This window comes from Capra hircus, chromosome 10 (genome assembly GCF_001704415.2).
Source record: "Capra hircus breed San Clemente chromosome 10, ASM170441v1, whole genome shotgun sequence".
NCBI classification, from domain to species: domain Eukaryota; kingdom Metazoa; phylum Chordata; class Mammalia; order Artiodactyla; family Bovidae; genus Capra; species Capra hircus.
Genome location: NC_030817.1, coordinates 6,465,015 through 6,479,073, shown reverse-complemented (window position 1 = coordinate 6,479,073; position 14,059 = coordinate 6,465,015).

Sequence of the window (14,059 nt, the reverse complement as noted above, 5' to 3'; positions counted from 1 at the left end):
GGAAAGATATATACAAAATCTAAAATATCTTCAGTTTTTTTCCCATAGAATCTTTTTACTGGAGGGGAAAATTGCTTTCCTGACATTACAATGGAATGCTTTACACAAAACTGTATATGATGAAAACCAGAACAGGTTCTTACTATAAACATTAAAATTTTCAAAGTAGTTCAGCAAGAGAAATGTATAAATGCTAAAAATTAATGAATTCAGGTAAATTTTTTGATCATTTCAAAAAGTGCCACTAATTATTCATGCAGTTCTGAAAGAAACAAATCAACTAATAATTATAATACCCATAATTTTTTTTGGTTCAGAACTCACTCTAGCATTTGCTAGTTCTCATTGAAGGCAGATTAATAAACTTCTTATTTCATTTTTAGAAAATAAAGTATCTCTTTTTTAGCATTTTTTTTTTCTACAAAGTATTTGAAGGTCTCTATTTCTAGTAATATCTCCAACTAATTATCCTAAAAAGTAGCATTCCACAACAAATTTTGTCACACATATACATATAGATACACATACCACCCGAATATTCTGGATAAAACTTAGTAAATATCTTTTTAAAAAAATAGACTTCTCATGTCAATGTATGGCAAAACCAATACAGTATTATAAAGTAAAATAAAGTAAAAATAAAAATTAAAAAAAATCTATACATGTACAAAAAAAATAGACTTCATTTTTAAGGCAGTTTTAGGTTCACAGAAAATACTTTTTGTAATCACAATCTCAAAAAAATTAAAAAATTTATATTCAGGTTGGCAAAAATGAAGACCAATAATAAGTATAGTGAGCAGGGCTAAAATTACGGATTTTTGGAGGCATTTACCAATTTCAGTAAAATGGGTCTTTGCATTCAAGGTTCACATAAATAATAGAATATAGATGCTTTGCATTTAAACAAAATTTAGAATGCTCCAGTCTCAAGAATTTTAAATTTAAAATTCTAAATTTTTAAGTTTAAAATGCTCCAGTCTCCCTCCAAACATACACAAATAGCCAGGGCCCTTAAAGTACTGCATTACCAATAAAAGAGTAGTCTAGAAAACATTCTTCTATGTACAAAATGAGACATTGAGGGTAAATAATATTTCTTCCCCAGCCTGATCTAGGTAAGAGAAAGAAAAACAAAACATGCTTCTGAATATTCATACTCTCAAGATGATAAGTAAACCTAAACGTATCCCAGAAGAAGCAATGGCAAAATCTCCCTGGAGAAATAAACCAGGGCATGTCTCACAGGATCTTCAAGTTAAAACTCATTGAACATGTGTTCACACTGCAAAATTACAAAACTGATAGGAAAATGACTTCTGCTGAGCTGAGATTGTTCACAGCTAAAGAGAAAATTAGGGAACTGCAAGATACACTGGGAATAAAGAATTTACTTATGCTTCAGAGGGCTTCCCTGGTGGCTCAGGGGTTAAGAACCTACCTGTGTAGGGAGACCTGGGTTTGATCCCTGGGTTGGGAAGATCCCCAGGAGAAGGGAATGGCTACTCAAGTATTCTTGCCTGGAGAATTCCATGGACAGAGGTGCCTGGCAGACTACATGTAGTGCATGGGGTCACAAAGAGTCAGACAGAACTCAATGACGAACACTTTCACTTTCACATGCTTCAGAGATGGGCAAAGAGAAAGAGAAGAAAAGGTAGAGAGTTGTATAGGAATAAAAATGCAAAAACAGAAAAAGAGAGACCATAATGTTAGAAGAGAGCTCTGGGGAGAGATATCTATTTCCCTACCCATCTATTTTGTAACTTTGCAAACTTTAATTTCATTTGGGCCCATCCCATTTACGAAACATTCTCTTCTTTCACAGTACATGTTTTCCAGGAGGGCTTATTAAAGTAATTTATTTCTTGGGCCTAATCCTCCTTGACTAATAAAAACTTGAAAAACTTAGAATTGCACAACTCTTTTGGTAAACAAGATTTTTCTCATTCCAAAGCAAAAAGAACTGGTTGGTAACACAGCATTATCTAATTTTACACTATCTTGTTTCAGGCCCTGGATCACAGCAGCTACTGCCTCTGTCATTCAAGCCATTTTTAAAAAATTTTTATGATTTTTGACATTCAAAAGGAAGGAAAACATGTGTGTGTGTGTGTGACAGGTCTACAGACTCAAGTACACTTGGACCCTTTGAACCGCCCTGCTGTTAAATCTTACCTAAATGCACTGCCTTCCATTCCCACACTGGACCTCTGGCTTTTCATCTCTCCATCTGCAAAGTGGCCTGAAGCCCATCAAATACGCAGGAGTTGCCTAAAGGGGTGAGCTCCAAAGCATCTCCTAGGGGAAAGGGTAGATGTGGCTGCCTCCAGGGAATGATTCAGCATTTAAGCTGCTGTAAGGAGACACGCAGCAAGAGCATCTAGCCATCCATCTCCAAAGAAGAGATGCCTCTCAACTGTGCTTCCTATGGTGATGCATTTCTTTTGCTCTTAAATGGCTGCAGAGCCTGCAAAAGCATGACAGGTCTTATCAGACTTGACAGCTGTCTCGAGGAAACAGCAGGCAACCTACAACTTCAGCCGGCATCGTGTGCAGCTATCTCCTCGGGTCCTGCCAGGGTTGGCAAAGCTGAGTCTGATCAGCCCTCAGACAGAGCCCCTCCTCGCTGACTGTGAACAGGCCTCTTCAGGGCGGGGTTCTTTCTGTGCAGGGAGTTTCAGATTATGATGAGACCACAATAATTGGAAGCTGGATGGTGACATTTAGGGCTGATAAAACAGTCAGTCCGAATTCAAGTATTTATTTCTGGTATCTCTATGTTCCTGGCAATGGAATAGCCACTGCAGGGGAGTCAGAAAGGAATTAAATCACAATCATGCCTATTAAGCCACATGGAGTCTGAGGTGTTCCATCTCTTAGTACTTGGCGGTCCTTCCCTAGAGGGCAGTCACATATTCCAGCCTTCTCCACCCGCTCCTCCACCTGCCAACCTTCCCATGACCCCTTCTTCAACTACAAACACTACTTTTTTTTTGCCCCAGAAACTTCTTGTAAAAGTAATTACACTGAATGTTCCTTCTATAGATGGAAAGTGTATGTTCTCTCAAAAATTCTTGAGTTGAAATCCTATAACTCCCAAGGTTGTATTAAGAGATGAGTCATTGGGAGGTGATTAGGTCATGAGGGTGGGGCCTTCCAGAATGGGATTAGTGCTTTACAAAAGAGGCCTCAGATGGCTCCCTGGTCCCTTCCAACCTGTGAGGAAGCAGCAGGGAGGCACCATCTGAGACAGAAAGTGAGCTCTCACCAAAATAGAGCATACTGACCCCTTGAGCTTGGATTTCCCAGATGCCAAAACTGTACGAAGTAAACTCCTGTTGTTTCTAAAATATCCAGCGTATGGTATTTTGTTCCAGCAGTCCAAAAGGGCTTAGATAGTGCCCCTACCTTCACCAGTTCACCTTTCAAACTATGAAATTCTCTTTTGCCTCCGTCGTGTGTTGGAACTGCTTGTCCTGCAAGAACTGTCTTGCTTGTGCAGCCAAGGACTTCATCTTCATATCCCTGCCCCGTTCAAGGTCTCCTCTTACTCCAAACTCTCTGCTTCCACGGCCCCAGAGCCAGTTCTCTCTTTTAAGCTCTACCAGGCAGCTTTTTCTAATAGAAATGGAAAAGGCACAGACTAAGAGAGATCTAGAGCTTCCCAGGTGGTTTAGTGGTAAGGAATCTGCCTCTCAGTGCAGGAGTCACAGGAGACACTGGCTCAATCCTGGGGTCAGGAGGGTTCCCTGGAGGAGGGAATGACAACCCACCTTAGTATTCTTACCTGGAGAATGCCATAGACAGAGGAGCCTGGCATGCTATGATTCATGGGGTTGCAAAGAGTCCAACACAACTGACTCAACTGAGCATGCACGCATAAGACAGATCTAAGGATTATTCCTGGTTGTGACATGAGGGACATGGGTGAATTAACTTTCCTAAGCCTGAGTGCTCCCTCAGTACAAAACCATTTATAACACCCCTCCTTGGAGAGTCACTGAGAACGCATTTAAACTGCCTAATAGCACAGAGAATGACACATATTGGGTATGTTTTCATATGCTTTCTCATCGGTTTAAAATTCTTCTCAATCTCTCTCACTCTGTACTGCTCTGTTACCTGTCCTGATACTCTTGAGGGAAATAAATCAATAAATAAAAATGTGTCAAGGACAAGCATGTATGCTTCAGAACCAGAGAAAACTGGGTTCCAATGAAACATTGCTTTTTTTTTTTTATGTTTTGCATTTTTAATCCATTCATTCTTTTTTCTAACCAAATGATAAACATTGACAATAGAGGCATAAAATATGAAATAAAATGGAAAGGAAATACTTCCGAAGAAATATTGTTCCACCAATAATACAGTCACCTTCTATATGGTTTGTCAGGATGCCTTATATGTGATTTCCAACTATGGTGTTTTGTTTTTTTTTTTCAGTTTTATTTTATTTATTTTTTAAAATAAAATTGCATTTAAATATTTTAAATTTTGAAACAATTTAAAACTCCTGAGAATTTTCAAAATGTACAGAAGTGTCCAGTATCCTTTACACAGCTTTTCCCAATGATAGTATCACATGTAACCACCATGCACAACTCAAAACCAGGAAACTGACATTGCTGTGATCTTATTTACATGGCTATAGACTTCATTCAGATTCTACTAGTTTTCACAAGCACTTAAAGTACTGCTATTTATTGTTTTCATACCTGTGGAAAGTTTACTTAACCTGAGATTTACTCTGCAAAATAAGTATAACTCATCAGCATCAACCTCATAGAGTTTTTTAGTGTTTTGGGAGTCCCCTATGTAAATCTGCCTGCAATGCAGGAGACCTGTGTTTGACCCCTGGGTCAGGAAGACCCCCTGGAGAAGAAAATGGCAACCCACTCCAGTATTCTTGCCTGGAGAATCCCATGCAAAAATGAGCCTGGTGGGCTATAGCCCATGGGTCGCAAAGAGTCTGACTGAGCGACTAGCACCATTGCTGAGTAAATTTGAGACCACTGGAATCTAGGACCCTTTGCTGCTATGCTGCAACACTTGCACGTGGACACACCTCTCCTTGAACAACAAAACACAAAGAAACTGCATGAGACTAAAAATAACTGTGTGCAGGCACAGTAGGAACAAATTCTGGACCAAAGATACAAAGAGATCCAAAAAACCAGCTGTCACTTTTGAAGAGTCAGGAACAAAAAGAGTACTGCGCATGCCCCCTGCACCCAATGCTGCCTAAGGAGGGGCTGAACCACCTAAACCATCCCCCTGGCCCAGCCTCAGGACACATCCCTACCCTCACCTTATGTCAGGAAAAGGCTTGCCCCCCTTGGGGACAAAGCAAGAAAGGGGACCTCTTGTTTGCTTTCTCTCCTTCCCTTGCTGTATCAGGGGCCCCAATAAAGCCTTGCCTGAATTTCTTTATGGCCTCTAGTCAATTTCTGTTGATTGGGGAAGGCCAAGAACCATGGTAGGTAACAAATTCGTAGACACCCACCTCTCACTGGTCATAGTTAGAGCGGTCACTCCCAGGCAGCGTTCTGAGGTCAGTTAGAGGACAGACTCTGGGCCAGAGGACCTAGCATTGTACACTTCCTCTCTACTTATTCGGCAAGTTCTCAGAGCCTCAGCTCTTTGTCACAGAAATGGGGATAATAATAGTACTTACCTAAGTACAATTAGAGAGAGTTTAGATTAGATAACTTTTAAAAAGAATTTCAAATGATACCTGATATCTAGTGAGTTTTGTGTTAGCTCTTATTTTGTTTGTAGTATCTAGTACTTACTAGGAGGATAATAAATGTCTGTATTTTATTATCCTTCTTGCCCTCTAAATGTTGATTTATGGAATTCTGCCCTCAGCTGTATTCCTTACTGAATACAGAAAATTTCTATAAACTCTCATCTACTCTCAGGATTTCACCAATTCCCAGGTCTATACCTCTGTCTTTTATTCCTCCTTTTGCTCCCAGATCTGAACTACAAGTGTCAAAGAGACATCTCTAAATAAAACTCACTCTTTTTCTTTTCCTCTGAAACACTGTGACACTGTAAGAGTTCACTATAGGCAAACTCACAGTCAAGGAGAATAATTAATCTTCCTACAGGCAGGGGGCAGTGAATCCTTCACCCTCAATTCCCCCCAGTACCTTCCATCCTTACCCACCACTACAGTTAAGAAGGATCTGTCAAGTGAGATGGAGGAACCAATCAACTCAGACAGAAGCATTGCCAAGTGTTGGAAGTCTCTGGACAGCGGGAATTCTTCGGGACCAAGACATGAGAACTCAGTGTTTGCTATGTGGCTTGACCACGTGGTATTAGCAAGATGTTTTTCAGTCTGTCCTTGAAGGAGGGTGTATTAGTTTCCCAAGACTGTCAGAATAATCACAAGCAGGGTGGCTTAAACCACAGACACCGACCGCTTCTCAGTTGGGGAGGATAGAAACTGAGGTCAAGGCGTGGGCATGGGTTCCTTCCACGGTTTTTAAGGCAGAATCTCCCCTGCATGTGCTTCTTTGCTTACCCTGGTGTTCTTGACCCGTGACCTCACCCAATCTCTGACATCATCTTCACATGCTGTTTTCCCTTGGTTCCTATCTGCCTCCAACTTTCCCCTCTTTCAAAGACATTACTCATATTGGATTAAGGTCCACCCGAATGAGACTCATTTTAACTTTATTACCCCTGTAAAGATGCTATCTCCAAATAAGGTCAGATCCTGAGGTTCTGAGAGTTAAAATATTATGAATTTGCGGGTGGGAGAGACACGATGCAACCCATAAAAAGAATGGGAATGAATGTGTTTCTTCCACTTTCTTCTCCTCCTTTCCAGATGGGGGAAAATATCACTTGTCATTATACTTCAGGGATTAACCATTATTACTCAGTGGTAATGGGAGTAAGTTTTATCTGACAAGTTAGAATTTTTTTTTTTTTTTTTACCTGACAGGTCTTAAAGCGCTTTATGATTTTATATGAGGAAAGAAAACATTAAACTTTTTGTTAATAAAATTATCAAGAAGGAATAAATAGAAATAGAGATGGAGAAGGAGACTCAAAGAGGTAAATCAGGGTTACCCAGACTTACCCTAGTCCAGAACGGACCTATTAGCAACCTATAATCCCAAACAGTCATGGCAACACACAAGAAAAGGGAATGCTTTTGTGGTGCAACATTCGTGTGACCAAGAGTTATGATGAACCAAACAGTCATCTCCAGGGAAGGCTGAACATCACTGGGAAGGGACCAACAATCTTCCTATGAGTGGTGTTCTTAAAACAACTATCTGGCCCTACTCTGAGTACCTCTTCTGAATCTCTTCAGTGTCATCCTGTCCTTGAGGGGCCTCGAGGTGCCTTGAGGAATGGACCAGATGCTCCCTCACCTGCAGCTTGGCACTTTTCTGGAAAACTCAAAGGGAAGATATTCGTGGGACACTGGCATCAGAAGGCCTGCCAGTGACAAGTAGTGGGTCTTATCAGAATCAATACAAGGGCCGTGGAAGGGGAGCTAAACACTGAGGGGAAGGCTTGCGATGTGTAGGGGGTCAAAGCTGATACTTCTTGATATAGGGATTCAGAGGCTGGTCCCATCTTGGAAGAACACTTGATGGAGCATCGGGGACTGGGGCTTAAGGCAAATCAACAAAGGACCACAAAATACATGGGAGACTTAGTACAACCACGTTCACTAATGCAAAGTCCTCTCCTCATGATGGAGGAGATGGAGGACATGATAAAGACAAGGTGACTGTAGTCAATACTTCCATAAGGAAAACAAAATCATGGGAGATACCTAGTGGCGTCTAGCCTGTAACAAGATGAACCTCTGCCAGAAAGGTGTGACAAGATCTCCTCTCCTGGTGGTGGGTGAAGGTCCAAATTAACTCCTAATTCTGATTTCTGGGAGGAAATCTTTTGTCTTTTCCTCTATATAGCCCATGGCTCTACCCTCCAGAAGGTTCTTTTTCCTCTATTGTTCTATGCGACCATAACCTGAAATGGTTATTTGTATGTCCCCTTTACGCTACCCACAACTTTCACAGCACACTTCCTGATACTGTAAGTCTGGGCCATCAAAAAGTTGTTTGAATGATAACACAATTAATAGTTTCCCCAATTCTACGGTTCAGATTCAGGGAGATTTTGGGAATACTGCTCCAAAAGTTTTATTGTTTATTTATTTGCTTTCACTTGGTACCTTATAACAGTGATTATACTCAAATTCTTTTCTATACTTCCTTCTGAAGGCTAATTTATTTATTCATTTTCTCATCCCTATGAGTCTCTTTCTGGTTTAATAGGTAGCTAGAGAATATCCAAAATAATCGGCAGGAAGGACACACATTTAAATTTTTCTGCAGGGCAAAACTGTGAAGTCCTTGAGGGCTTTTGTCAAAGGCCATTTTTTTTTTAATGTTTTAATTTGATATCCTACTGTTTGGGATCTAGAATCAACTAGTTTTTCCAATTCTTTGAGACCTTAAATTTCTAGATTCTCTGTATTTCATCTACCTCTGATTGTACACTGACCAATTCTTTCCTAGTTTGACATTTTTTAATATCTTGCAATAAGCAGAAAAGTAAAATAATAAAAAAAACACACTTTATCATTTAAATGTTTTCCATTGCTGTACCAAAAAGGAGACTAGTGGATAAATAATTCTATCTATAGAAATCAGTGTCACAAATATTTTGCCTTTGCAAGTTTTAAGCCTGTCCACCTTTTAGCCTCTGAAGTAAGTGCCCTCACGGTCTACTGATTGTCCCCTGGGTCAGTGACACCCTTTCTGGTGTTATGGCAACAACCTTTAATTGAAAGGTATTTATTTCTGTTTGTAAGGTAACTCTGACTGCTATAACAGATATACAACAAGTCTAAGTGTCTCAGTGACTAAAGTTAAATTATCACACACATTTCAAAACTGGAGTTTATGATCAAAATGTGATTTTTTTATTCAAGGGGTAGTTCCAAGATTCAACCATGTTCCACACATAGTTTTCAAGAAGAAAATATGGAGAGTTGTTCATGGCATTGTTTTTATAAGTTAGGTCTAGAAGTCTTGAACTAGTCAGCTCAGGCTGCCGTGAAAAAACACCATTTACTGCATGGCTTAAACTTCAAAAATGCATTTTCTCAAAGTGCTGGAGGCTGGAAGTCCTCGATCTAGGTGTCAGCCTGGTTGGGTTCTGGTGAGAGCCGTCTTTCCGGCTAGCAGATGGCTGCTTTCTCTGTCTCTATTTGGTGAAGTAGATACAGAGAGAAAGACGCTAAGATGGACACACACCCACAGTCTCTCTTTCGTTATTAATATAAGGCCACAGTCCTATTGGATTAAAGCCCACTTCCCTGGTGGCTCAGACTGTGAAGAATCCGCCTGCAATGCAGGAGATGAAGATTTGCTCCCTGGGTGGGGAAGATCCCCTGGAGGAGGAAATGGCAATCCACTCCAGTATTCCTGCCTGGAGAATTCCATAGACAGAGGAGCCTGGTGGGCTACAGTCCATGGAGTCACAAAGAGGTGGACACAACTGAATGACTTCCACTTTTCCGATCTTAACCTTACACACTTTAATTAACTCCTGAAGACTCTATCTTAGGTTGATCACATTCAAGAGTTAGGGCTTCAGTATACGAATTTGGGGAAGATAGAATTCAGAGCATGTGGTAAACATCAAGATTTCTTATGTTCCAGAAAAATTGTCTCTATTATAAAGTTATGGATTTTATAGCTAACTTCACTAAGCTCCTGTAAAAATTTATTTTATCACAGGTAATGTAAAATGAGAGTGCATCCTACCACCACTAAAAAAGATCAGTGCTACAGCTCTGAGGAGGAGAGTTAGATCTCAGCTGTCAGCCTGTGGCTTTGGGATTTCTTGCATAATGTCTAAACTCCAAGATCTTCAGATAATTCACCTTGGGGTGGGGGGCAAAAACTTAAGCTAGTGAATGCTAGGTGATCACAAAGAGGGCTCATTCTTTTTCATTCTTTCTCTTCTATTTTATGTTAATATGTTGTATATTAATTAAAATCTTTCAGCTTTTCATAGTTTCAATTTCCCCAAAAGCAGATATTGAGATAATAATTTAGGAACAAGGATACAGGTGAGAGTTGAGAGTAGCATATAAAACATGCTCCCTTCAAATAAAGAAACCAGTTACTGTACAGGCAAGAAAAGAAAAGAAAGTGAAGTCATTCAGTCATGTCTGACTCTTTGCAACCCTGTGGTCTGTAGCCTACCAGGCTCCTCCGCCCATAAAATTTTCCAGGCAAGATTACTGGAGTGGGTTGCCATTTCCTTCTCCACCTGTATAGGCAAACAGTGTTCTAATTACTTTGAGCACCAAGGGAGAACACTACATAGACCATTCTGAATGGTGTATCATTAGAGAAATGATTGTACATTATTTATTACTACTAGGTTTGACTCAGAGGTTCTTAGGGTGAACACAAGTCTTTGCATTGGTTGATTTCTTAAGACAACTTGGTCCAAGCCAGGCAAAAATCTAAGCAAAGAAGAATGTGTATACAAGTCACAAGATATTCTGTGGTTTCATTGCATAACTGATAAGGGTGATGTCTAAGTTCTCGGTCTTACATAATCAATGGGTGTGATTGTTCTGGTTCTCACAGGGAAGGGAAGAAAACTGGAAAAATGTGGGTTAATGCATAAGCTACCTACTGGAAGAAGGGAACAAGAAAACAGGAGTATTGATCTTCTCATGTTTCATTGATTAGGGATTGCTTCTTGAGGGTTAGCCTCCTGGCACTTCTGACTGCCCCTCACACTGGCTTTGCAGGCTGGAGAGGCCAGAGAACATTCTCAGGGAGAGAGACACCAGAGGTCATGGACATATTTGGGAAATCTGTAGGTCCTCCCCAGATTAGACTGAGGACACAAGAAAGAGAAGAGGGCCCCCACAGCACTGGCTAACAGTATTTAAGGACAATGCTAAAAAAAATGAAAACAATTTGCTGTTTATATTTAGTTATAGACCTGAATGTTGCATCTCCTCTGAGATTGCACAATTCTGAAAAATAAAGTGTACTGGCTCAGGGTGAGTGAGAAGTTATTTTTGTAGTAAACACAGAAAAATGTGGAACTTCAGTGCTGTCTAATCTCCTGGTCACTGTTAAACAGTTTATCACACACGAAATGGTATGGAACTATTCTGCAATAATATTCATCAAGGGATAATATCACCTAAGGTTCAGTACAGTTCAGTCATTCAGTCATGTCAGACTATTTGTGACCCCATGAACTACAGCATGTGAGGCTTCCCTGTCCATCATCAACTCCCGGAGCTTGCTCAAACTCATGTCCACTGAGTCAGTGATGCCATCCAGTCATCTGATCCTCTGTTGTTCCCTTCTCCTCTGGCCTTCAATCCTTCCGAGCATCAGGATCTTTCCCAATAAGTCAGCTCTTCACATCAGGTGGCCAAAGTATTGGAGTTTCAGCTTCAGCATCAGTCCTTCCAATGAAAATTCAGGACTGATTTCCTTTAGGATGGACTGGTTTGATGTTGTAGTCCAAGGGACTCTCAAGAGTCTTCTCCAACACCACAGTTCAAAAGCATCAATTCTTCAGTGCTCAGCTTTCTTTATAGTCCAACTCTCACATCCATACACGACCGCTGGAAGAACCATGGCTTTGACTAGATGGGCCTTTGTTGGCAAAGTAATGTCTCTGTTTTTTAATATGCTGTCTAGGTTGGTCATGGCTTTTCTTCCAAGGAGCAAGCATCTTTTAATTCCATGGCTGCAGTCACCATCTGCAGTGATTTTGGAGCCTCCCAAAATAAAGTCTCTCATTGTTTCCATTTCCCCATCTATTTGCATGAAGTGATGGAACCAGATCTAAATTTTTTGAATGTTGAGTTTTAAACCAACCTTTTCACACTTCTGCAATTTTAAACTGATGATATCCTTTGTTATAAACCTTCTAAAGTATTAAATACTCCAAATTACAATTCCAGGCTCTATTCTAATGCTTGACTAAGCTGAGAAGACTTAAATTGAGATGTTTGCTAAGCATTAGTTTACCATGATTATTAAATTATGTCTGGAGTTTAGTCCACGTTTAGAATAATCATTCACCAGATTAATTATCTAATGGAGCTTTCCATGATCTGGATCATGCTTATTGTGTTACCATGTTGTGGCGCAGCACAAATTGCTGAAGGGCCTAGAAATAATGATGAAGCTGGTAGCCATAAACAACTCATGAAAGTTTAGTTGCTCAGTCGTTTCTGACTCTTTGTGATCCCGTGGACTGTAACCCACTGGGCTCCTCTGTTCATGGAATTCTCCAGGCAAGAATACTGGAGTGGGCAGCCATTCTCTTCTCCAGGGGGGTCTTCTTGACCCAGGGATCCAATCTGGATCTCCTTCATCATAGGCAGATTCTTTACCATGTGAGCAACCAGAGAAGCCCATAAACAACTCGAACTCTATTAAAAACTTAAAAGAAACCAGGAATTTTTTAGAAAAACAAGTAACTTTAGGCCTAGATCATTTTATCTGAGATGATTTGGGGTCATCTTTTGTTAATATTACCAGATTGCAAGGAACTGTCAATTACTTCTGGAGTCATGTTAAAAAGATTCAGGAGTCAATATAAATAGGCTTCCACTAGTCAAAGAAGGAATTATGTGCACTTCAGTACGGACAAAAAATTCAATAGATTTAAACCTATCAACTCTGTTTAAATTCATAATTTTAAAATGACGCCCCCCACACAAAACCTAATGGATCCCTTTTTGAAGATGCTGTGAAATCAACTCTTTATTTTGTAACAGATAATTAAAAGAGAAAAAAAAAAACCCTACATTTATCTTGTCTCTTCTGTAGAAAATACACAGTAGATAACCAGAGAGTAAATATGAGAAAGTCTCTAGTTTTTAAAGCATTTCACAAATAGGAAAAATAGCCCCATTTGCAATCCCTTGCTTTGAAGATCAGTGGCTCTGACATCCCAAAAGAGAGATAACCAGGCATTATGTACCATTTGATGAAAGATACACTACTATCTAAAAAATAGTCTTGCCAAAAAAAAAAAAAAAAAAAAAACCTCAATATGATTACACCTCTGATTCCAACAGCAATTCACAGAAAAGCCCAAGGATAGAGTAATATTCTTGATGCAAAAGATCTCATTTTTTACTATAATCATCATTTTCTTTGACCTCTCTACTTTTTCTTCATGTCTTTAGTGAGCACTACCAATTGCTTTCTTCTTAGAAATATGTGCAACATTAATGCTTGGTTTTCTCACTTTATCCAAGCTCCCACATAAACCGCAAAGGAATAGTTCTCCTTGAGGTGTGGTTGCAATGTAGTCAGCAGGGCTTCTTCATTAACTGCATTACCCACCAGCCTTTCAAAATGCTTGAATCAAATTTATGCTGTAGTCAATTATAAATTACTCTAGGTCATGGATCTCTGGGGTCATACTTTATTAGTAGAAATTGTGAATGTAAAGTCAACAAATTTAATTGGTCTGGTTTAACATTGGCAGTAGTTACAAGGCAAAAGACGCGTAACATCATGTGTGAATGTAAATGGGTCTTTTCCTCCATCCAACAGACAAAATCTGAATGAATTCAACACTCAGTGTAGATTCTTATTAATAAATCTCATAGATACAGAAGTGGAAAAAAAAGGATTTAAAAAAGTAGCCTATGCATAGAGACACATTTTTGTTGTAAATCAAAATATAGAATTAAGCAGGTTTTGCTTCAGGACTTCTGTATTTCCTGCTCTCTATTTACACTTAGTGAATTTCTTAGAGGTTTCTTTTAAGAGGACCAAAAAAAAAAAAAAAAAAAAAAAAACCTCTGGAAAACGAAAACAAAAGCCCCTGTAATATTTTTAGGTCTATTTTTTAAAATGCTCAAAGCTGAAAACTATTCATGAAGAAGATTTGTGATTTGCCAGAGCCAGTATTTAACACTAAAAATTGTAAGTTTTAAAGGGATCAAGGCATAAATGTTAAAATATAAGTAATAGCCAGAAATAGTTTTTAAATACAGGGTATGTTT